Consider the following 26,582-nt stretch of genomic DNA (forward strand, 5'->3'; position numbering starts at 1 on the left):
GAATACTTGATAATTATATTACAAAACATACAGGTATATAATCGTAACTTATATTTCTATAATTGTTTGGATGTCATAAAATACATTTAAGTCATTGAAACTCCACATCTGAAGTGGGGAGAAAAAATATAGTTAGCATATATTAGAAGCTTGGTACGGTGCTGTGCAATATGCGCCCTGAATAAAGAGAAGAGATAATTGTCTAAGTCACATGAATAATGGTTAAAGGGGAGTTGGGTGTGAGACTTTAAAGGAGAAAGGACAAGTCACAGGAATATGGGAAGAGCAAAAGTTTGGTAAACAAATGATTGCCTTGCCATGCCATGTGGAGAAGTTTTGCTGATAAAAACAAAAGTAAAAACAAGTTATCTTTGCTAATAGCTCTTTTCCTAGTATGGACTCCCTATCTAAATTCTTTTAGGCAATGAAGGGGGAGGAAAAAGCTCTTCTTGAGTCTGTTTGGCCTGGATTATTTTCAGCTTGAAATAACCCACATGCTAAAATGACACATTCTGGGGTGACCTGCTCTGAACCCCATTCATTACATATGTAAAACTGTATTTAAGAATAAGAAAAATGTAGATAATCAACCTGTCCAAGGTCATTAGCATGGGATGAATTCATATCCTAGTTTATTTTGCCTTCACATGAAGCCTTTGCTACAAATCCTGTGCCAGACTCTCCCCATAAAGTTGGGAAATATGTGGGAAATAACTGCAATACCCAAGAGAAATGATAATCTGAATAAAGGCATAGATACCGTGGGTGAAAACAGGGACACAACTGAAGAAATATTGAGGAGTTAAAATTTTAATGGGAATGGGAAAATTCTGGGGATAATTCTAGTCACTAAGCTAAATGCCTGGGAAATGTTAAGTAAAGACATTAATGGAGAAGAACACAGGAGAGGAGGGGGTGGGGGTTTGGGGGGGCAGCAGCAGAAGTGCTGAGTCATGCTGTAGTATTTTTGAAGCCTATTATAACATCAAGGAGATGTTCTACACCCATAATATTAATGTATGTAAGAGGCTATAGAACACAAAAGACATGCCCCACCAAAGGAAAACAAAACAATACAAAACAGACCTTTTACTATGTCTTTATCTTGTAATTGAACATTCCCTGAATTTCCTGGCCTTGATTGAAACCTGGGTCTATGGAATCTAGATGTGAAGTTATTACCTTGATTCCTCACTGTCACTTTAAAAAAAACATTTTTCTACTATTCTCTTGGGATTTCTGGAGCCCTGTTATCCCACAAGCATCCATTCATAGAAGACTTAACTGCATGACTCATGATTTCCCCACTACCCAACCTTTCCAAGCCATAATCATCTTACATGTTTTCATTTTTTTGTTCAAATTTAATGAGTAAAAAATTGAAGAAACTCAAGATTTTTTAAAAAATGAATTATGTAGAGTTTAAAATAGATCAGGAGTTGTTCTTCTAGAAGTTTGGAATATAGCAGTTACGAATACAGAAAGTTAGAACTTTATACTAATAATCTTTGGATAAAGTGGCAATTAAAGGTCTTGGAAAAGAAGAAGTTATTCAACACTTGACTAGACCTGTATTTAAATATAATCACTCTCCCTGAATTGTACAGGGTGGATAGAAGGACTCTGTGTTAGGGGGAATAAGGTAGTCCTAGGAAATGTTAAATGGATTGGTGATCTCTGGGTGTGGAAAAAATCACTCTGTGAGATGGAATCATTGAGGGCCAGGGGCCAGGGGAGCTATTGTTTCCCTTCGTTTTTGTATTAAGTAGAGAGAATCTACTCATTCTTCTCTTTAGGAAAATTCTCTACTTACTTCTTACTACACAAACAATAGATAGTATCATCTCCTAGTTAACAGTGATCCATGAAAATAAAAGATACATAGGATGCAAGTTATGTAGATTCATTGTACAAAAAAAAAAAAAAAAAAAAAACCTACCAGTGGCTATCTAGTCAAGTATGTTACCCTTGCTTGATATTCTACACTACCCAAACTCATATCCTCAGATTAACACCCAATGGCTTGAATAAAACAAAATGGAATCATGGATGATCTCCCAGGTAAGAGAGAGGATAAAGACAAAGATCCTTAGCATGTAATGTTTAAGACCATAGTAATGCTATTTTTTTTTCTTTTTACAAAGCCAAGTAGTTCTAAAAGTTATAAACAGTGACACATGGCAGTTGCAGGAATGAAAGAACAACTTTTAAAATATGTGTGTACATTACAAAGGCCTATTGGTTATAAATCAATTTCTTCAGAAACACTTATGTACATTGTGAGTGATCACAGTCAGAAGGATCTGCTGTACCCACGCCTATTTATCATCACATACACAGAACTTTCTTTGTGGTAGGGAAATTGGGATTTTTAAATTCTGTAACTTGCATTCAAGAATTATTTCTTCCATTTACCAAGCTTAAGACTTTAGATAATTTATTCAACTAACTTAATTAGCTGGAGAGGGCTAATAGCAATAACAAATAGAAACAAACAAAATGTGTAACTCAAGCATCGTGGAGTTTTAACCATTACTTTTGATAAGTGAGTGAACATATAGGCAAGTAGGCTTCCCTCATGCAGTTATTCAGATGGCCAGACTGACCAAAGCACCACTGTTTCCACAATATGCTTCCTTAGTGTCCTTGGAAGTTATTCCCAATCCAACCAGAAGGGAAAAGAAATCATGGCAGAAGGCTGTGGGATATTTACATAAACCTGTATGGGAAATGGCACACATCACCTGGGCTCCTATACACAAATTCAATTGATCCAATTTAGTCATGTGTACACAATCAACTTCATAACACACTAGGGTTAAAAAGAAAACCATGGATGGACCAAAATGGAGTCACTGATGTTAAGGTCCCCCAACCCCTCACCACCATCAGCAAACTAAGACTTAATACGCAACTTAACTGCCATTTCAGCTTCGTCCCCAGAAATGTAACCTTTGACAAACTGGAATTTCCTGGTCAGCATTAGGGTGTATTCCATCCCTTTGATTTTTCTTAGGAGGGCAACCTTGCCTAAAACAATGCATTCTTTGCTAATAATTGTATTTTTTCTTCTCCCTCTCTGCCCTTAAAAACCTCTCCTTTTCTGCAGTTCAACTGAGCTCTACTGCTTGCTAGATGGGAGGCTGCCCAATTTATAAATTGCTTAATACAGCCATTTAGATCTTCAAATGTACTTCGTTTAATTTTGTTTTTTAACACTAGGAAAAAAATAGTCAGAAAACCAAACAAAACAAGGCACAAAAAGCATAAATTCTGGTAAACTGCTATTGGCTTCTGCCATACTGCCTGGGCTCATTTTTCTCACACATAAATTTGGGAAACAAATTCCCTAGGGAAATGTTGTGAGCATTAAACTCTGTTAATTTCCCTAAGTGTTAGATATTTTATAGGTGTCAGATTTTAGCTTATTTCTTCCTTTGGTGTGTCCTCAAATACACAAATGAAGAAGTATCATATTTTGAGAGCTGCACCCAATTTTCTCCCCATCTCTGTATTATAGCAATGGCAAATCCTGGTTTATAATCACTACAAATATTTTTTTCTAACAAAAATGGCAGAAACACTTACATAATTGTGGTTTTAATTATGCACAATCCTTAGATTGTTTTCTGAGCATATTCCTAATTATCTTACAATAGAAGTGCTTTGGGAAAAGACATATCCATTGGGGCTCTGTTTAGTGGTTTCTACATTAGATCTTACTTAGGATAACATGGAAAGAGGAGTTTGTGGACAGAATGAATTCATTCTTCCCAATTTCAGGAGAGGCAGGCACTGTGTGTTACATTAATTTTATCTATATGAGGATCTTAAGTTTTCAGTCTCATTTATTTTGGTCCCAGAGAATTACATCATCTTGTTGGCTACTTGGAAATTTTATAATTACAAAGAAGCCTCTCCACTCAGAACTAGTCATGTTTAATACAGCTCAAGCCAATGAAAATTTGGCTTACTAGTACATGGCTTTGGTAGACTTGACCAAAGTACTTTCCCTAATTCACAACAGTAAGTCATTGTCCAATGGTTATCCTAAAATATAGTATTATGTAATGCAATCATTTTAAAACACTTAATCATGAAAGATGACCACTAATAAAAATTTACATTGTAATAAAATACAGAAAAATATATCTTTAAAGACTTTATTTATTCATGACAGACACAGAGAGAGAGAGAGAGAGAGGCAGAGACATAGGTAGAGGGAGAAGCAGGCTCCGTGCAGGGAGCCTGATGCAGGACTAGATCCCCAGACCCCAGGATCACAACCTGGCCAAAGGCAGATACTCAACCACTGAGCCACACAGGTGCCCCTGGAAAAATATTTATTTAAAGATTAAAAATATGTAAGATTTAGCAACTAAAACAAAATTCTTCTGAAAAATTCACAGAATCTCTAAAAAAAATAAACATTTTGGAACAAATAGAAATTCTATAATCATTAGGTAATATATTTCAGGAAGAAAAACACAGGACTATTTTACTCCCCTGTATTTTATTATTAGATTTGCTTTGTGAGAAAGTATTATTAAGGTTTCAAGAGGACATTAGATCTGGTAGGCCAATTTTGACAGAATAATCCAAATCTTATATTGTGAGACATATTCAACACACATTTGGAATTGCCTTTCCTCATAATTTGCTCAGACAGTTGTATAACTGAACATTTTCAGCTATCTAATATTCAAAATTAAATTAGAGACCATTGAGCAAATAGGCTTATGCCAGAAACTGGTGAAAATCAAGTAAGTAAATCATGTGTCATTAAGTAATGATTTAGACCTTAAGTTAAGTTTTACAATTTCCTTGAAAATGAAATATTATTTCAAGTTGTTGAATGCACTCCTCTACCTCAATTTAAACCTCATCTTTTCCCAAAAAGTGATCATTGTGTTAGCCAGTTTTAGTCAGGAAAATAGAAACAAATCTATATATACCAAGCAAAAATTTTGAATACAGACAGAAAAATAAAGCTGTTGGAAGTACTGGAGGGATGAGGGCAAGGAAACTACCCAAGATACTGCTAGTGATGATGATCATAGCTCCCTACTCACCAAGCAAGAGTTTTAAGTAAAACACTCAGATGCCCCCCAAAGTTTTCATGTCTGCCGAATCCCAACACACAAAAAAATGCATTAGGGCTCTTGCTTTCCTTGTACCTTTCAAATGTCATTTTGCATAATATGATTTAGAAACCTTCTGAAGTATTAAGTAAATATGCAACCATACTTTTATTCTTTTTTTTTTAAAGATTTTATTTATTTATTGAGACACACAGATAGAGAGGGGAAGAGACACAAGGCAGAGAGAGAAGCAGGCTCCATGCAGAGAACCTGACGTGGGACTCGATCCCGGATCTCCAGGATCACACCCCGGGCTGCAGGCAGCACTAAACCACTGTGCCACTGGGGCTGCCCTAAAAGAAATGTTTAATTCATCTGTGAATTTGTTGATAAATGCTAAGCTATATGGTTATACTTTGATATTTCCCCTTCCAAGCAATAGCGAATTTTCTACACATAATTTACTTAACAATGCGTTTCCTCCCACATATTTATGATTCATTCATATTGATATATTAGTTTTTTAAATTTTGTGATTAGATATATTTTTGAGTTGTTGTTTTTTTTAATATTTTATTTATTCATGAGACACAGAGAGAGAAGCAGAGACAGATGCAGAGGGAGAAGCAGGCTCCATGCAAGGAACCCGACGCAGTACTCGATCCCAGGACTCCAGGATCATGCCCTGGGCTGATGGCAGGCGCTAAACTGCTGAGCCACCCAGGGATCCCCCATATTTTTGAGTTTTTTTTTTTATTGGTTTCCATTATTAAGTGTGCTATCAACACAAATAATACATTAAAATTATTTGAGTCCATAATATTTTACAACTCTCAGGGAAAGTTTAAAAATGTTGTTCCATTCCTTATTTCTCCTACTTTATTTTTCTGGGAGACACATTTTTTAAGGACCCATTTGAATTGTAATAAATGTTTGCTAATTTTTGGAGTTTCTCAGTTGTTTCTGTTGATCATATGGATAGAAAATTCTGTATCTTCTCATACAAATGTCACATCACAGTTATCACCTTCTTGAATTTTCCAGAAGTTAAACAGTCTTTATATTCAATATAAAATAAAAAATGATGAAGGAGCATAATTTACATGATAAATATAAATATTTTGTTTAAAAACACTTAAAATGGGGATCCCTGGGTGGCGCAGGGGTTTGGCGCCTGCCTTTGGCCCAGGGCACAATCCTGGAGACCCAGGATCGAATCCCACATTGGGCTCTCGGTGCATGGAGTCTGCTTGTGTCTCTGCCTCTCTCTCTCTCTCTCTCTGTGACTGTCATAAATAAATAAATAAAATTAAAAAAAAACACTTAAAATGTTTTGTTTTACTTCTGTCAATAGTAAGGAAAATAAAATGTGTACCACTATTCAATAGAAATTATTCTTATACTTTCACCAATACTTTATAATTGATAGTCAAATATACATTTCAACTTAAATTATCAAAAAATTTTCTCAGTAGAGAAATTAAGGATGCAAAATAAAAATTTCCCATTTAAAATACAATGTCAATTAATTACCAAGAGTTGTTTTTTTAATATTTATATGCCAGAAAAATTCACAAAAATAATATGCATGCTGACTTAAACAAAACCATGGACAAATATATATATTTATATTTATATCTGGCTCTATAATTTGTGTGTGTGTATGTATACTTTATCTCTCTCTCTCTCTCTCTCTATATATATATATATATATATATATATATATAGCTCTAGATACATCCTCCTACTTCTGTTTTTAGATAATTAAATTTACTGCTCTGTAATGTGATGTGTGGCAATTAAATAAATTCTTTAATATTGATAGAAGGTTTAGATATCCTTGGTTTTGATGTTATGATAACAGAAAAAAATACAGTAACATTAAATTCACATAACCTTGAAGAATAATACCTTTAATTCATTTAGATAAGTCTTTGATAGTTAATATAATTTGAAATTTAAGGACAGACTTTCAGCATTTCATTAAAGTAATATAAAAGTGTCATTAATAAGTTAATGCTATTAAATTCAGTGTTCTCATTTATAATATATCAACCTTAAAGTGTAATTGTTAGTATTTCAAATAGTTATTAAATTATATATTTATGATTTACTTAAATTATGATTCCATTGTTAGTTTAATTCTCCTTGAATTTTGATAAGTATGGACTCCATATATTCCTATGTAAGGAATGTAAAATATGGCATTAAACATTCCTACTCTGATTACAATCCACTTAATCATTTTTTCATTTTTGTTTTTTAACTTTCTATCTTGGAATAATTATAGACTCAGGAAGAAGAAACACAGTTCAGACTCATCTTAGGTACTCTTCATCCAGCCTTCCACAGTAATAAAATATTGTGTTACTGTGGGTACAATATCGAAACCAGGAAGATTCATTCGTCAACTGGAATGATCTAGAGGCCTTATTTGGATTTCACCAATTTTTACATGCACTCTGTGTGTGTGTGTGTGTGTGTGTGTGTGTGCATGCGTGTAGTTCTATTCAATTTTACCACACTTATATATTAATGTAACCACTACCACAATCAAGATACAAAAATCTTCCATTATTACAAAGGAATTCCCTAGTGTTATCTTTTTAATACCTACTCTGCCTACCACCTTAGTTTCTGGAAAACCATTAATCTGTTCTTGATTTCTATAGTTTTGTCATTTTGAGAATATTACAGAAATAGCATGCAAGATGTAATCTTTAGAGAGTTAAATATATATATATATATATATTATCTCCCATTTGATTTATTCTACCAAGTTTTTAGTATACCAATAGTTTATTTTTCCTATGAAAACTCTGGGGTCCTAATCATAAAAAATAAAAAAAAAAACAAATTTGAAACCATGATGTAATTCAAACCTCGGGTAGCTACTACATGGAAAGCTATTTTATTTTTAAACTCTACTAGCTATCTTAGAAATTATGAAGTATATGTCTTTTCTTTAAAATATCCAGAATAACACTGAATGTATTCTTTACCTGAAATATTTGGTTCATACCTAGACCTGTACACATAACATGATTTATGTCAATTTTCTTTTAAAGTGTTTACTTTGTTGGAAAACAAAATCAGTTCTCATAAAAATGGCAACTGCTTTTAAAAAGCTATGCTTCATGATGTCTGAAGTAAACCCTTGGGGACTGTCTAAATGCATATGACTAGGAGGGAAATCAGCCTGTATTTAATATTTATACTGGATGCCAGTTCACATTATCATTGACTTTGGTGAAAACTGATGCAGAAATTCTAATTCTAAAATGTCTTGGCTTTTTTTTTTATAGTTGCCATGCATTTTATTATTTAATAATAACAATGTTCTAAAAATGAACTATCATTAATAAAAAAAAAGATTTGTCCATTAAATCCAATAACCCATAAAATGAGTTACTGTAGTTCCCTGAGTACTTCAGTGCCACACAGTTCTGCCACAAGAAAAATTTCTGATCTAAAGTTGTTACTTGTTTACCAAGTTCTAGGTATGCTGCTCAAGATCTGAGAGAACCTCACGCTTTACTCAGTGTGGAAAACAATCTAAAAAATTGTCCCCAATGATTCCCTTGTCCTAATGGTCATATCTTCCCACATTTTACCAAGGTTGTTGGTTTCTGTGATTGAACTAAGGAAGAAATGATGGTGTGTCACATGTCACTGTAAAGATTAGATCATAAGAGACTGAAACTTCTGCTTGGGCTCTTTCTTTCTCTCTCTCCATCATCAGTCACTACTGGGAAGGCCAGCTGACATATCATGAAGACATTCAGGGAGCCTGTGGAGAAGTTGACGTGGCAAGAAAAATGGGCTAAAGACCATAAGGGAACACCTTATCAAAGAAGATATACAAATGCCAAATAAGCACATGAAAAGATGTTTCGCATCATATGTCATCAGAGAAATGCAAATTACAAAATGAAATATCACTATATAGCTATTAGAATGGCCAAAATCTGGGACACAAACAATAACAAATGTTGACAAGGATGTGGAACAATAGGCACCTTTACTCATTGCTAGTGGGTGTGCAAAATGGCACAGCTGCTTTTGGAGGACAGATTGGCAGCTTCTTATAATACTAAATATACTCCTACCAAATGATTCAACAATTTGTGTTCCTTGGTATTTATTCAAAGGAACTGAAAATTCATGTCCACATAAAATCCTACACGTTGATATTTATAGCAGCTTTACTCATAATTGACAAAATTTGCAGGCAACCAAGATGCCCTTTGGCAAGAGAATGGAGAAACAAGCTGTGGTCCATCCAGACAATGGAATATCATTCAGTGCTAGAATGGAATGTGATCAAGCCATGAAGGATACATGGTGGAATCTTAAGTGTATATTACCAAGTGAAAGAAGACAATCTGAAAAGCTACGTACTGTATGATTCCAACTATATGACTTCCTGAAAAACATAAAACTCTGGAGACAATAACAAGATCAGAGGCTGCCGGGGATTGATGGGGAGGGATTAATAGCCAGAGCACAGATGACTTTTAGGGAACGGAAAATACAGGATTCCATAATGATGGATACATGTCATTACACATTCAACCAAATCCAATGAAAGAACAACACCAAGTAAGGCAAACAATGGATTTTGAGAAATTATGATTTGTCAATGTAGATTCACCAATTATAACAACTACTTTGGTGGGAGATAATGGGGGAAACTATGCATGTGTGGGGGCAGGAGTATGTGGGAAACATATATGTATGTTTGTGTGTTTGTGTGTATGTGTATGCACACACTCTCTCAGTTTTGCTGCAGACCTAAAACTACCGTAAAAAATAAAGTTTTTAAAATTAATGATAATAAATCACAAATTATCTTTTAAAAATTAAGCATATAAATCCTAATATACTAAATATTACATCTTTATGTGTAAAGAAATATTGCTAGCCATGCTGACAATGACAGATGTTTTTAAGAAGTCCACCTTTTTGCATTACATATTAGATAAAATATAAAACCTCTTTTTTGTTCTTATTTTGAAGGTTCAATAGATATCTAGCTCTGTAATTTTTTTAAATAACCTATGAGCTAACTTCCATTTAGTATCTCAGAATACTGAAATAAGTTTAGAAACACTAAGCTACTATAATTACATTATCTAAGGGTGATGATGTAATTAGCATCACTCATCTACATTAGAAAGATCCTTTAACATCAGGATTAGGTATAAATGATTCCATGAGTACATAGGACAAAAAAAAAAAAAAAAAAACATACAGGAAGAAAATGGTTTGCATTATACAGAGATCCTTGTTTGTGTTCCCTGGAGTAATTAAAACTTTTAAATGTTTTATGTGAAATTGCCGACAAATTGTTAATTTGTATTAGCGTTTTAAGAAGTTTAAGGAAAAGAAACTGAAAACTGTTCCCAAATCATGCACAGTATTTTTAAGGTTTTTAAATAGAAAGAAGTAGGGAACACTAAAATCTAGTTTTACATATCTTCGTGAATCATTAAAAAGCAATTTATTGAGATTTAAAATATATAAAACATGATGAGGAGAATCAGATTAAGCCACGTGCATTTTGGCTTCATTATATTTAATGGCTCATAAATACAGGTGTGTTAATGTTACTCACTGTAAAATGAGAGTATGTGTAATTTCCAGAAAGGATAGACTCCAGGCCTGATAAGCACTTGATAAAGAGAAGATATTCTTGTGATATCAACCACCTACTACTAAGTACACAGAATTTTCTGAGATTGCTACCAGTTACTTATGCCTGCTGGGCAGATAGGCACATATCTACAGTTTTCAGAAGTGCTAGAAGAGGCCAAAAGTTGTGTGGAAACTTTGTGAGGGAAGCTAAGCCAGCTTATTAAAATACTTGATGAAATCACCACTCCAGGCAGATGACATTATTGGAAGCTGGCAGGCTGATGGCCTGGGTGTCGGATCCGGAGTCCTCTGATAGGGAGAACTATGAGGCATTTCCTGCTCTGTATAGCCATCTGTGTATGGAACTGTACTCTTTGTCTGCTTTATTTTTGTCTTTATGTAAATCACATCATACATTATCCATCATGCAGAGTGGTGGCTAAACTAGGATTGCTGGAGTATTCTCAGGACCTAGGGGTAAAAGTGAATGGATGTAGATCTTTCGGAACAGAAGGTTGCTAGGATGGCAGACATATCACACTTGTTCCAGGATGTAAGCTATCTTAGTCAGCTTGGGCTGCCATAACAAAATAACAGCCTGGGTGGCTTAAACAACAGAAATTCATTTCTCAGTCTGGAGGCTGGAAGTCTGAGATCAAGGTGCCGGCCTATTCCGTTCCTGGTGAGAGATGGTCTTCTCGCTGCACTCACAGTGTGCATGGTGCATGTGTGTGTCTATAGGGAGAGGGTTCTCTGTCCCCTCCTCTTCTTATAGGGCACCCCTCCTATCAGATGAAGACCCTACTCTTAAAATCTCATTTAACCTTAATCGCTTCCTAAAAGTTCTATCTATAAGCACTGTCATATTGATGGATCAGGGCTCCAATCTTTGAATATGGGGGGAGGGTGATGGGAAGCAATTTCATTCATAGCAAAAGACTTCCTGTTTGGCACTGGAAAGAGGGCACAATCTGAAGTGACAACCATATACTCCCATGAATGGGATGAACTAGATCATCAACCAATGAGAAACAAAGTCATGAAAAGTGTGGAGTGATATACTTTTTTAAAGATGTTATTTATTTATGAGAGACACAGAGACACAGGCAGAGACATGGGCATAGGGAGAAGCAGGCTCCCTGCCAGGAGCCTGATGTGGGACTCGATCCCGGATTCCAGGATCACACCCTGAGCTGAAGGCAGACGCTCAACCACAGAGCCATCCAAGGGTGCCTGGAGTGATCTATTTGAATAAGACACACACGAGGTGGTAGTGTTGGAAACGTTGAATGGTTCACAACTGCTTGGAGTTTCCAGGAGACTAGCAGGTAGCAACTCCCCAGGAAAAGAACAGATGCCAAGCTTTTAAATGTAAGATGAGTTGGGAACGTAATTGAAAAATGTTTTAAGTCTTACTGTGCTAAATTCTCCTACAGAAGTGTTCAGAAATACAGGAACCATAAAAAATGGAAAACACAGAGATAACAAAGACTATACATGTGGGAGGGAGTAATAACAATCAAAATATATTTTTTAAAGAAAGTTGTGTTTTTTCTTCCTCAAAATGATGTAGTAAAAGAGGAATCTGCTTAAAGTTTGAAAATATTCGTGTTTTTAAACTTCCTCTTAATTCTGGGTATTATCAATTCTACACTGTGATTTGTGCAGTCTAATAATATTTTAATGATGTACATAGCATAAGGGTCAGATATACAAGAGACTCTCAAGATAATAAAAATATTTAATTGAGAAATAAAACATCTATCATTATAAAAATGGGTAAGTCTATTTTTTTCCCTTGAAAGACAAGTGAGTGTCATGTGGCTAAGTAGATATAAAGTTCTCAGTGTAAATGTTTTAGTTATGTGCACCTTCTAATTTTGGAAAAATTAAGATTTTTTTTTCATTTTTGGAGTACCTAAATAATTCAAGTTAATCTGTGTGTTTCACTAATTACTTATCACAAATAAAATTCTGTTCAGGAGAAGATAGCTTTTTTTTTTCCCCTGAGATATAAGGAGAAAGGTGCTGCTGGTATTGTATACACAAAAATATAAAAATACAAAAATATGTAAGAAAAGAGTTTCACAAAAGAAACCATAATCAACAGTTTTAGACAGATACACAAGAATAAAAATAATAAAATAATTACATAATTGTGGCAGGTGGTGTCTAGGGTGACCACGAGTGATGCCCACATCTTGGTATGATTCTCTCTCCTTAAATTACTTTCTTCCAACCAATAGAATATTTCAATATTGAGAGTAATGTCATGCCCATGATTAGTTTACAACTGTCCTTACTTCTATCTTGCAATATACACACTCCCTTGATGACTTCCATGAAACAAGTGGTCATGTTAGAGAAGTCCATGACAATGGATGCCTATAGTCCAAGAACCAAAAAGGAACTGAAATCTGCTAAAAAAAAAAAAAAAAAAAAAAAAAAAAAAAAAACTATATAAATGAACTTGAATTTGGTTCATATTTGCTAAGCTTTCAGAGGAGACCCCAGACACTGATGATACTTGGATTGCAGCCTCATGTGACACAACGAAGCAGAGGGCCCAGTTCAGCAGTAGCTGGATCCCTGACCCACAAACTGTGATAAAATGAATCTGTGTTATTGTAAGGCAGCAAGTTTGTGGTAATCTGTTACACAGTGATCATTAACTAATGAAATACTTTTCTCAACTAAAGATAGATCAAAGGAAAAACTTGACAATGTAGAAAATACAACACAATGAAAAAGTTATATATCATGGATAGTATATATGTATTTGTGTGTGTGTGTCAACTGGTTATTCAGTCCTTGGCTATTCAGTCCCTGGTTATTCAGTTCAACACTGGTACAGGTATTGCTGTGAAAGTATTTTGTTGAAGTGATCAACGTCCGTAATCAGTTGACTTTAAATAAGGGAGATTGTCCTACATATTCTGTGTGCCCTAATTCAATTCTTTGAAATGCCTGAAGAGCAGAGCTGAGGCATTCTTGAAGAAATTCTGACTGTCGGGTAGCAGCCTCAACCGGCCTGTGAGTTCCAGCCTGCCTTTCCTCATAGGCTGTCCTACAGTTTTTCACTTGCCTAGCCGGTCTCCATGGTCATGTATGTCTGTTCCTAGCAGTAAATCTCTTAATGTATTTCTGATACTGGTTGTGTGTCTTTAGTAAAATCTGACTGATTTCAGGTTTTGTTATGAAAAGGAGTTCTCAAAGAACAGAATCTTAAGAATGAGTTTTATGAATTAGTTCTGGATTTTCTGGAGTTGGTTCTCTAATCTACTCAGATCTGTAGGCGTTCACAGCTCTATGTCTTGTGGCAAAGGTAGTACTAGTACCATGTAGTACTAGTGGGCCATGGTGTGACATGACAATACAGATATGTGAAATGTCACTGTTGGTTATTCCTAATCAACTGTCTATAAAAGGCAAGGCTCCGGGTGACCATGTATTTTAGTTTAACTAAGGAACATACAAGGATTGGCTGGTGGTTCCTAACTGTTCTGGAGAAAGGAGATAAAGAAAAGGATGAACTTAGTGCTTCAAATTTCCAGTTCAAGCTCTGCATTAAAGACCTCAAGTCTTCTGTATTCTATACCTGACCCTAAATGACAGGAATGGATTGAGGCCTGACTGCAAAAGGTTATAAAAAATCTCTTATAGAGTTTATGGAAAATCTCTGTCTTGATTGTTGCAGTGAATGTATTGGTTTATATATCTGCTGAAACTCATCAAATCATATGGTATAAAAGGACACAGTTTACTGCACAGAAATTAGACATCAATAAAGTCAATAGAAATAAATAAAATGCGCAGCCTGGGTGGCTCAGTTGTTTAGCGGCACCTTCAGCCCAGGGCCAGGTGATCCTGGAGACCCGGGATCAAGTTCCATGTCAAGCTCCCTGCATGGAGTCTGCTTCTCCCTCTGCCTTCATCTCTGTCTCTCTCTCTCATGAATACAAAAATAAAATCTTTTTTTTTCTTTAAAGAAAGAAAGAAAATGAAGAAAAGAGTCACGGTTCTATCCTTTGATTTCTAGACTTGTATATTCTAGCTATGAGAGAAAGAGCAACACATATTGGCTGTAAGTTCAAAACATACTAGCTCCTGTATGATATGACTCCAATAAAAACTCTGTTGTCTCTGTAATACTACAACTAAATCTGCAGTAGGTTATTACATTGTTCCACCAGCAAAGTAGAGTCCATAGGCATGCATGCAATGTTGACTTTTTTTCCCATGTGAAATGCATTCTTTTTTCACAAACAATGTGTTGGATAGTAGTAGTAGAGTGAACAAGGAATTCCTTAAGTCTGCACATGGTGATGTTGCCAGCAACACTTTGGAGAGGAAAATTGAATCCATTACTTGAATATTTGTCTATTCCAGTGAAATTAAATTGTCTTTCCATCATTGAAACATTCCAGGGTAATCAATTTGACAACATATAGATGACTACTTCATAAGAGAATAATATTAGGGACTCAGCATTGGTTTCTGCTATTTGAAAGAACCCCTTAGCAGTGTTGATGACCAGACCATTCATAGGGAAATTCAGAATTCTTGAATTCAACCCTAGCTTCTAACCATATCCCATGTCTGTGTGGTATTTAGGCCCTGTGAACAAGTACAGAATAGTTATGGAAGAAGGCTGGTAAGTATTCACAGATAAAGTCATAATCACTAATACTTTCTGCAGTGAATATCTTTGATAAGTAAGTATTGACACAAGAAATGAATATTGCCATCATGTTTGCTCATTTTGAGAAGTCCATCCACATAATTCTTCTTCAGTGTTTTTTTTGTCATATATGCCCCGGTCTTGTTCATCTTGTGTCCTTGGTCCTCCAGCAAAATTGGTGGTTGCCACCCATGAATTGTAATAGATCCAAACTTCTGGTTATGTTTCATTAGAGGGAATGAAGACAAACAATTGTTTTACTTGATATTTTGCCACTGGGAACATTTTCCATGGCTGCTTCATTACAGGTACGCTCCCGATTGAGGCTGTAATAGTACTAGAGGTAATCATTTACAAGAGAATACAATTTGAGGTTAGAAATTGGAAGTGAAGGTAAAGCTACCTTTATCTGCAAGTAATAGTATTATATACCTGGAGAACCTAGCAAACCAATAGAAACAAGTGTGGAAAACAATAGCACAGTATGAAATTAATGTATAGACATCAACAGTTTACCTAAATAAAAATAACCAATTAAATATATAATAAAGGGCTACATATTCTTTATCAACAAAAGGTTAAATACTTCTGCATAAACTTAACAAGAAAAGTGCAAAACTTAATGAGATGTGGTAAATTACTTATCAATTTTTCTTCTTCCTGGGCACATAGTAACAGTGTACTTCTGCTCTCCTTGAAGTCAAAGACTGGCCATGTGATTAATTCAGACCAATATTGTGGCCAGATGTCATAAGAATCACTTTCCGGACAGGACAGAAATTCTTAATTTCTATGACATCGATTTTTATAATTTCTTAATGGACTGTGGTCCCTCCAAGGAAAATGAAAGAAACAAATAAAAAACCCATAATTAAGAGTGTAGTACTGAGAAAATCATTTGACTGAAAAGTATTGTTATCATTTGATTTTATGTTCACAGGTCACAATGTCTGGACCAGTTTTGTCCAATGAAACTAATTATTCTATTTTGCACTTCCCAATATGGTAGTCACTAGCCTTGTATGGTTACTAGACACTAAAAATGGGACTACTGTGACTGAGGAACTAAGTCTTTAATCTAATTTAACTTAATTTTTATAATTTAAATTCAAATGTAAATAGCCATACATGGTTAGTAACTACCACATTGGATAGTGCAGGTCTCGACTAATGGCATAAACGAACTGGCATTGTGCTTTAAAAAGCATCATGATATTTTTTTACCTCCCTATCTTCATTCTAATTCAAATGAGCCTCAGCCTTTTTGGCATCTCTACTTCTCTGGGGTATAAACTTTGATGGGAAAACCACTTGAAAGATGAGAGATTAGCATGTTTTTTTTTTTTTTTTAATTTGGTGACTGTACTTTGACAATCTTCTATATTTGTAGTAGACTGCAAAAATAGAAGAATTTTCAGCAACTAACGTCAATCAGTGAAGTCTATGTTCTTTCCCACATTGACTGGCTTTAAGCTTGTCACCTGCTTTGTCCAATGAGATAAATTAGCCATGGACAGTCAAGTAAGCTAAGAAGAACTATCAAGCCAATCCCAAAACAAATTGCCAATACATGAAATCATGAACTAAATAAAGGATTGCTTTTTTAAGCTTCTAAGTTTGGAGTGGTCTGTTATGAAGCAAAATAATTAATATTAATGTTTTATTAAATGCTGGCTTCTTTCAAAATGGAAGATTTCAAATATCTGTTGACTTAATTCTCTGATGTTAAACTTCTTTTATTCCTGTAAGAACTGGGCTGAATGTCCTGATATAACTTCAACTCCTACCAGATTTTGAAAAATTTTTAGTTTGAGAATTAGCAAATTAAGAAAACAGAGTAAAAGGAAGAGAGGAAACATGTTTCCTGATCTTTAATTTAAGAAGTTTTGCTCACTGAATATGTAAAGTCATTTGGCAAGAAAACTTGCCAAATATTTCACGTATGAATTCCTTTGGACTTCAATGTATCTGGACATAAATTCACAGGGATATTTAATATTCAAATTTTAATTATCTTAGGAAGTTAAAAGTGAAAGATGTTTAATGTTTAAAATGTTGTCAATCGTATATTATTATTTGAGTGTCTATCCATTGGAGTATCTTGTCAATCTCCTTACATATTATTGGTATATTAGTTTGGATATCATTAAGAAAGAGAAATGGAATAAAGAGTAAATCCTCAGACTTATAGAGTGGCTTTGGAGTTAATATAATTAATGTACTGTTCCCATATATTTAGGAGACTTTTGGGGACTAAATCTGTATTTCCCACCAGGGATTCCAAAACCAACCCAAAGGAACAATGTTGATGGTGGGATGCTGTGGGCTGCCTTTCTCCATGAATGCTGATCTGATAGGGAGAATTGCTTTGGGACAGCATTGTCTACAACTGGGGGCTAATCTAACTAGTTTGTAGATTGAGTCAAAAAAAAAAACACCTATTTTGGGGGTCCATAATTTAACCCTTATCAGTAATATTTAATCTTTTGACCTCCATCTCATTTTTTTTGGCCACATTCCCTATTTATTTCAGAACTTGGGTTTATATTAATCATGGTAAGTTAAGACACACACACAACTCATGCTACATATTCAGTGCAAGTTGGTAAAACATATCTGCTCTTTATGGTAATTTAGGTCTCATGATGACTAAGGCTTGATGATCATGAAACTGCATTATGTGGGTTTCAAAATCTCCTCAATCACAGGGCAACAGACAGCACGAAAGCCAAGCACCAGCAGTGTCATGATTTGGCTTTCAAGTAACACAGATCATTTGCAATTCCATTTTATTAGCCAGAGTAGTCAAATGGTCACACCGAAGGATTTCAAAGTGGCGGGGAAAATTTATAATCTCATTCTCAGGCTCTTCCTTCCTTAAAAGAACTTTCCCCACCTGTATCCTATAAATTTTGCTACATTTTCAAAGTATATAGTAGCCACTGACTACAAAGAGGGGAGTCTGCAACAACATGAGGTAATGTCTTCTACGCTCTTGTCTACTGCTAGAGACTTCCATTGGCTCAGGCTATAGTTCTTGATGAGACCAGCCAGGGCATTCAGTTCCATTGGAGCAGCTTGTAACCAGTCAGTATCTGAGTGGTGGCAAGTAATTAGCAGTCCCTAGGTCCCCTGAATCTGGACTCTGTGAAGCTAGAAACATTCTTGGCATGGCCAGGAGGCTCCTGTCTGTGTCTCTGCCTGTATACATAATTTTGTGCCAATGACTCAGGAGAAGAGAATGCTGACTCCATAGCCTGTTTTATTTCACTGTGGGAGCTTCACACTCTCAGTAGTGGCAATGGTGGTGGAGATGGTATTTGCCTTGCATCTACTTGTTGTGACCCTTTGCTATCTTTTGTGTCCTCTCTTCTATATGCTAGCAGTTTTCTAAATATGTCTTTGGATCCTAAGGCTCAGGAAACTACAAAAGGGCGTGTGTCTGTCTCTTTGTTAGCAATCACGCTGCTTGACACACTCCTTCATCAAAACAAGCCCCTCTCTCTCCTAGAACTGCTTTTTATGATGGTTGTAGCCACCTCGGATAAATCATGAGGAATTTGGCATTTTTGTTTGTACCTTTGGGACCCCTCACATGAATTCTTGTACTGTTCTGCTTAGCTGTCTGCTGGGGTCACTGAGATACAAAAGAATAAGAGGAGTTTCTATTGCTGATACATGAGGGATGATTGAAATAGGAAAAGGGGATTAGGAGCACACTTATCCTGATGAGCACTGAATAATATATGGAATTGTTGAATCACTAAATCAAAAACCTGAAACTAAGATAACACCAAATGTTAACCATGCTGGAATTAAAATAAAATAAAATAAAATAAAATAAAATAAAATAAAATAAAATAAAATAATATTTAAAAAGAAATAAAACTCAATATATCTCCCTAAGCATAACATTAGTATAGAAATATTTTTAAAAAACTAGAAATGACTTCACTAGGCTGTAAATCTATGACATCCAGTTGTTTAAAAAAGCAATTGTGTTTCTCAGCGAGTTGTCAGTATAAAAAGCAGACACATCCATTTTTAGAAAGTAACAAAAACGTATAAATTCTACTGCTCATAGGGCTTTCCAAATGCATTTCTAATGCATAATGTCTACATTTTAAAGCAATAAAACCATTTCATTAAGAAATCTTAAAATGCATTAAATCACTGTACATATCCATAATTCAACTGGCATTAAGTTAATGAGTATATTTCTATAATAATAGAAAAGATGCTTGGAGACCTTTGTTCATTTAGTTGAACAGATTGGCACAATATTTTGAGGACCAAAACGGTGTCACATGTTGAAATGTTACTAAGAATACATTAGGAAGGATAAATAGGCCAAGTAGGAGAGAAAGAAGTCTAACATCGAGAGGGGGTGGGGAAGGAGAGCAAAGAGGAAGAGAAGAAACTAGAAACAAGGAGAGGAGGAAGGAAAAGGACTATACATAGTAAGATAAAAAATTAGCTGTATTTTATTACAGTACTCTGATCAAGGGATTGGATCCATTATCATCATTTCACCAAAGAGGTTTAGGAAAGTAATTCTGTTTGCTCCACTTGGTGTTTATTAAAGAGGAAAGAAAGTGATCACACTCTACTGTCAGCAAAAATTTAATTGTAGTAAAGCACTGAAGCTTGGAAGCATTCATTTTCCTTGGCTAAGTTATCTTCAAACTTGTAAGGAAAATAATCTGAGTTTGTGGGAAGTCTTTGAATGCCTATAAAATAGGGACTATTTGATTTGTCACAGAGACAGTTCTCATCTTGAATATGATTGCATTTCTTTATGTTTTGATCAGTAAATCTTGAAACCAATCCATGTTTCAAAGAACTGTAAAGCTGGGCTTTTGGTGACTATAAATCAGATATGTAGAGTGTGGTCCTCACGCTGGCATTGTCAGTTTGATTTAAAAATATCTGAAATGTGCTAGTCTACCCTTTCCACATAAACACAAGCTATAGAACACTTTAATGGAGTCCAAACAGAAAAACAGAAAAAGACACATCCCCTGTCTCTGATCGGCACTTCTGCTAGATATCTGCAGACACCCACACCCAGACACAGAAACACACAAAAACATATATAAACCCAAATACACACATCCGAAAGTACCTTTGCTTTCTGGCGCAATTAAAATCTGGATACAAATTCAAAGGTCCATTTCAGTGAGGGGAGTGACTCTTGATTTAGGTGGTTTTGTTAACAAACTATTTCATCTAAGCTATTCTAGAAAACTGTATTCATTTCTCAGGGCCATCGCACAAACAAGATGTGGCTTACAACAACAGAAATTTATTTCACACAGTTCTTGATAAAGAACTGGCAAAATCAAGGTATCAGCAGATCATGCTTCCTTTGGATACTGGGTAAAATCTTTTTTTTTTTTTTTCCTTCTCCTTAGCTTCTGGTGGTGAAAGTCAATTCTTGCCACTCCTAAGCTCACAGCTGTATTACTCCATTCTCTACCTTTGTCACCACATGGCACTCTCTTCCCAGTAGACTCCCCCATTATGTCTACATCGTCTCCCTTCTGGGACGTCTATCTTCTCACAAGACCACCATCCAGGGGCATCTGGGTGGCTCGGTCAGTCAAGAGTCTGCCTTCAGCTCAGGTCATGATCCTGCGGTTCTGGGATTGAGCCCCACATCGGTCTCTTCTCATTGAGGAGTCTGTTTCTCCCTCTCCTTCTTCCCTGACTTGTGTGCTCTCTCTCTCTCAAAGAATGAATAAAATCTTAAAAAAAAAAAGGTGGTATCTCATTGTGGTTTTGATTTGTATTTCCCTGATGGCAAGTGATGCAGAGCATTTTCTCATGTGCATGTTGGCCATGTCTATGTCTTCTTCTGTGAGATTTCTCTTCATGTCTTTTGCCCATTTCATGATTGGATTGTTTGTTTCTTTGGTGTTGAGTTTAATAAGTTCTTTATAGATTTTGGAAACTAGCCCTTTATCTGATATGTTATTTGCAAATAGCTTCTCCCATTCTGTAGGTTTTCTTTGAGTTTTGTTGACTATATCCTTTGCTATGCAAAAGCTTCTTATCTTGATGAAGTCCCAATAGTTCATTTTTGCTTTTGTTTCTTTTGCTTTCGTGGATGTATCTTGCAAGAAGTTACTGTGGCCAAGTTCAAAAAGGGTGTTGCCTGTGTTCTCCTCTAGGATTTTGATGGAGTCTTGTCTCACATTTAGATCTGTCATCCATTTTGAGTTTATCTTTGTGTATGGTGCAAGAGAGTGGTCTAGTTTCATTCTTCTGCATGTGGATGACCAATTTTCCCAGCACCATTTATTGAAGAGACTGTCTTTCTTCCAGTGGATCGTCTTTCCTCCTTTGTCGAATATTAGTTGACCATAAAGTTCAGGGTCCATTTCTGGGTTCTCTATTCTGTTCCATTGGTCTATGTGTCTGTTTTTGTGCCAGTACCACACTGTCTTGATGACCACAGCTTTGTAGTACAACCTGAAATCTGGCATTGTGATGCCCCCAGATATGGTTTTCCTTTTTAAAATTCCCCTGGCTATTCGGGGTCTTTTCTGATTCCACACAAATCTTAAAATAATTTGTTCTAAGTCTCTGAAGAAAGTCCATGGTATTTTGATAGGGATTGCATTGAATGTGTAAATTGCCCTGGGTAACGGCTCGGTGCCCATCGAAAGATGAATGGATAAAGAAGATGTGGTTTATGTATACAATGGAATATTCCTCAGCCATTAGAAACGACAAATACCCACCATTTGCTTCAACGTGGATGGAACTGGAGGGTATTATGCTGAGTGAAGTAAGTCAATCGGAGAAGGACAAACAGTGTATGTTCTCACTCATTTGGGGAATATGAATAATAGTGAAGGGGAATATAAGGAAAGGGAGAAGAAATGTGTGGGAGATATCAGAAAGGGAGACAGAACATAAAGACTTCTAACTCTGGGAAATGAACTAGGGGTGGTGGAAGGGGAGGAGGGCGGGGGGTGGGGGTGAATGGGTGACGGGCACGGAGGGGGACACTTGACGGGATGAGCACTGGGTGTTATTCTGTATGTTGGTAAATTGAACACCAATAAAAATTAATTTATTAAAAAAAAAAAAAAGAAAGAAAGAAAAAAATAGACCAGCAGCCATATTGGCATAAGGTCCCACCCTACTCCAGCATGACCTAATCTTAAATAATTACATCTGCAACAGCTCTATTTTCAAATAAGTTCATTCACAGCTGTTTATTATACTATTTCCTTTTCTGTTATCATATTAGAAAGTCTTCTGAAACCTATTAGGAACTTTCAAGTCTTCTTTTTTATTGTTTTCAATTACTAGTAAAATAGACTTATCATGGAAGTTCTTAAAAATACATGAAATTATAATAAAGAAGGTTACACTCATCCATACAGATTTACTAATTGCAACTGTAATATTTTTATATTTATATGAAAGCATAAATATTTTATTCTGCATATACAATTATATGCTTTATGGCTGTATAATATCTAATCTTCTAGCTGTATCCACAATATGGATCCACTAGCTGTTAAAGTCATATATTTAGACATTTCTCTATTAATGAATATTCATTTTCTTTCCAAATATATCCCACTTTAAATAATTTTGTAGTAAATTGCATCTAAAATCTTTATCCACATTTTATATCATTTCCTTTTAGCACATCTCTCATGGTTTCTCTTCTCCATTTCTGATATCTAAGATTATAAACTTCTTTCAGGTTCATGTTGTCATTTTATGCAACATTTTGTACATGTTGTCCAGCCCCTCTGCCTGGAACACAGGTTCCTGAATATTTCATAGGGCTACCTCTTTTTAATCCTTCAGGCCCCTGTTGAAATATTACTCTGTAGACAGCCCTTTCCTGACTCCTAGGAAAATGGTGTCTTGGTTCCCTGTACTGTAGTAAAATCCGTAACACAAGTGTTTCTTATTTTATTTTTTGTTTGTTTTGTTTTTAATACTGTGAATGCAGGGTCTGAGACTTTCTTATCCACCCAGCATTCCCCGACACATAGAACGTATAATCAACTAGTGCTCCCCAGTAGTCCCTACTGTGGCCATTATTTCACCATCAAACTTTCAGTTTCCAAAATTGAACCCTTGGATATTAGGAGTCCTCTGTGTTACCCTCTTTTCCAATAAACCCACATTATCACAGTATCTTGCTTATTATACTACAGCACTCTCTTAAAGAGTATCTGCCTTTGGTAACCCAGTCTCAATTTTGTCAGGTGACTTTCTAAAAAGATTATTCTCATCGTGTAGTACAACTGTGCAAAATCTTCAAGGCTTCTAATGCTTTTGGGTTAAAAAGAAAATTCTTCGTGTTACCCACAGGTTCTACAGATGGGATCCGGCTTCCTATCCACCCTTACGTCATCATTTCCTCTCTTGTTCTCCCCTTCCAAGCATATGGGCCTTCTTTGAGATCTACCAAACTTCCATGTTGTCTTCTGCCATAAATAATTTACACATGTGATTTTCTCTATTAGAAATGCTTGCACATGCTCTAACTACCCGTTATATAATTCTAATCCACTCCTAAAATGATCAGATCTAAGGTAATGTGTTCAGAGAAACGTTCTCTAATCTTGCTGACTTCATCAGATACGTTTATTAGCTCCTTAGGTTTATTGCAGTTTTCCTTTATAAAATAGCATTTATCAAATGTACATATATTGTTTATTTGTATACTTTTATTTTGTGTGTACACACACACACACACACATATCTATTTGACTAATGTCAGATTTGCCTCATAGCATTCAGGTGTAAGGCTGGTTCTGGGAGATGAGATATAGGACCTTCACCTGGGAACAGAGTAGATGAGTCTCTTTAAGGAAATTTGCTTACAAAGAAATTCATCTTCTCATCCTCAGTTGAGTGTCCTTTCATTTCCACAAATTGACCTTGTTCACTTTACCCCGCCATTTTGGAACACACAGAGCTTATCAGTGGACTATGTGTGTCTGAGGATAGTGGGGAAGGATGAAGACATCAGTGGACTTCAGGGGGTCTCACAACTTGTGATTTCAGTACTGTAAAATAAAATCCATTGTTTAATAACTCCTCCCAACAAGGTATTCAGAAAAAAAAGTATACCAAGTTTTGTTACATCTTGGAAAAGGTAGTAAAAATGTTATTTAGAAGAAAAGCCTTTTTAGAAGGTGCTTTTTATATCATTGCTTTTTGATTTGCGATATATAAATGTTCATGAATGCAAAAGGTACAAAAGGTCAAATCGATATAAAAAAAGTTTTTTCATAACTTCCACCCAGATAACTAGATATTCTTCTCAAAGACAACCCTAGTAATAATAATGGCTTGTACAGCTTTCTGGAGATACAAGAATATTATCAGCACAGATTTTTTTTTTTTAACAGTGATCAGTATGGTCTTGCCAGAATCCTGACTGATGAGAGGGACCAGATTTTAATGTTAATATACATAAAAGAATCACACATCTTTATTGTCTTGACATTCAGTTCAGCCAAACATTATCAGTAGAGCCATCTCCCTCATCCGTTTCTGTTGTTACCATTTATGAATCTTTTAAGAATTCTGTACTATAAAATATTTCTGTTCCTCAGCTTTCCCCACTGCCTGCTTAGAATTCAGCATTGTTAGTTCTGTTAATTCTGTTCACACTAAACCATCTGTTTTTTCAGCTTCCAATATTTTGTTGATGTATAATATACTCCTTTATCCTCCCTGCTTTCTTAACTTTATGATTCACTTTCTTTGTATACCTGTTTTCCTTAATCGTTTTAGTAAAGTTTCAGAGAGAGCAAAACTGTATGCATATGGTCAACTCATGATTTCAACCTAGAATCTCTCATTGCTTTTAATCTCTTATTGCAAAAGGGCTGGAAAATTTTCCTACAAACGAACAGATAGTAAATAATGTAGGCTTTTTCAGCCAGTGAGACTCTCACAACTACTCAGTTCTGCCTTTGAGCTATCAAGGCAGCCATAGACAAGATATAAATGAAAAAGCACAGGTGTGTCCCAACAGAACTTTATTTATAAAAAATCAATAAAGTTTATTGGTGAGTGGGATTTGGCCAGGGGGGTCATAGATTATCAACTGTTTTATTGCTTAAAGAACTGATCACTAATTATCTGAATATTTTCCCCCACATCTCTCTTCTTCAATAGATTCTTAAATTGTATGAGTGCAGGGCCTTTGACCAATTTCTTTTTCTTTTCCTCTCTCTCTTTCCACACACAAAAAAACACACACACACATATACACACACACACTCTACTCCATAGTTTGAGTACTTGCAATGTACATAATTCATGACCAATAATCAGCATATAATATTTCAATCTCATTTTTCTTTTATGTTGAGGCTCTTCCTTTATTCAGGTTGAAAACAGACCCAATTTCATAATTGAATTTTCATTCAGCAGGTGAGAAACTTCAGTGTGGGAATACAAAATGGGCAACTGTTTTCAAAATTGGGAGCCTCCTCGCCCTTGCAACTGGCTTTAGTTTTCCATTCCTCTGAGGATAATGTGTAAAGAAGCATAGGGAGAAGAAAAGTGGAAAGTTCTTACTTAACTAGACCTATTGCAAGAGAACATTGGACACTCCAGGCCTGGTGGGGTTAAAGCTGACCCTTTCCCCTGTGAGTGCTTTCATGGTGTTCTTCAGAGGATTTTCCACAGTGTGTGCCCTTCTGACAACTCCCACAAGCAAAAGGCAGCTGTGCCTGACTCCCCCTCAGCTTCTGCCATTGTTGGTGAACACACAGCTTCCAACTGGTGAGGATGCCTAGAAAAATGGCTTATGAGTCATGACATGACGTGCTAACATTGCTTTTTAAAGGCTGTATCTGTATTTAAAGCTTCATTTTAGGATCTTTTTTTTCTCCTATTGCATCTGGTGTATCAGTTGAAATTCCCAACTTGCCTTCCCATTGCACACATACACACACACACACACACACACTTATACACACAACTGGTTTACAGCTTAAGCTTCTCTTGTCCTACTATTTTTTTGGACATTTGGGGATTTTGAATCATGTCCTTTTTTAATTCGGATTGAAGAAATTTTATTTGGTCTGTACACTAACTCTAACCTCATATACCTCATATGAACATTTTCCGCAGCTTAAAGATGTTGGTGGGAAAATAGGAAATGGTTCAGTTTTGCCTATTACTCC

This window comes from Nyctereutes procyonoides, unplaced genomic scaffold, assembly GCF_905146905.1.
Source record: "Nyctereutes procyonoides isolate TBG_1078 unplaced genomic scaffold, NYPRO_anot_genome, whole genome shotgun sequence".
NCBI classification, from domain to species: Eukaryota; Metazoa; Chordata; class Mammalia; order Carnivora; family Canidae; genus Nyctereutes; species Nyctereutes procyonoides.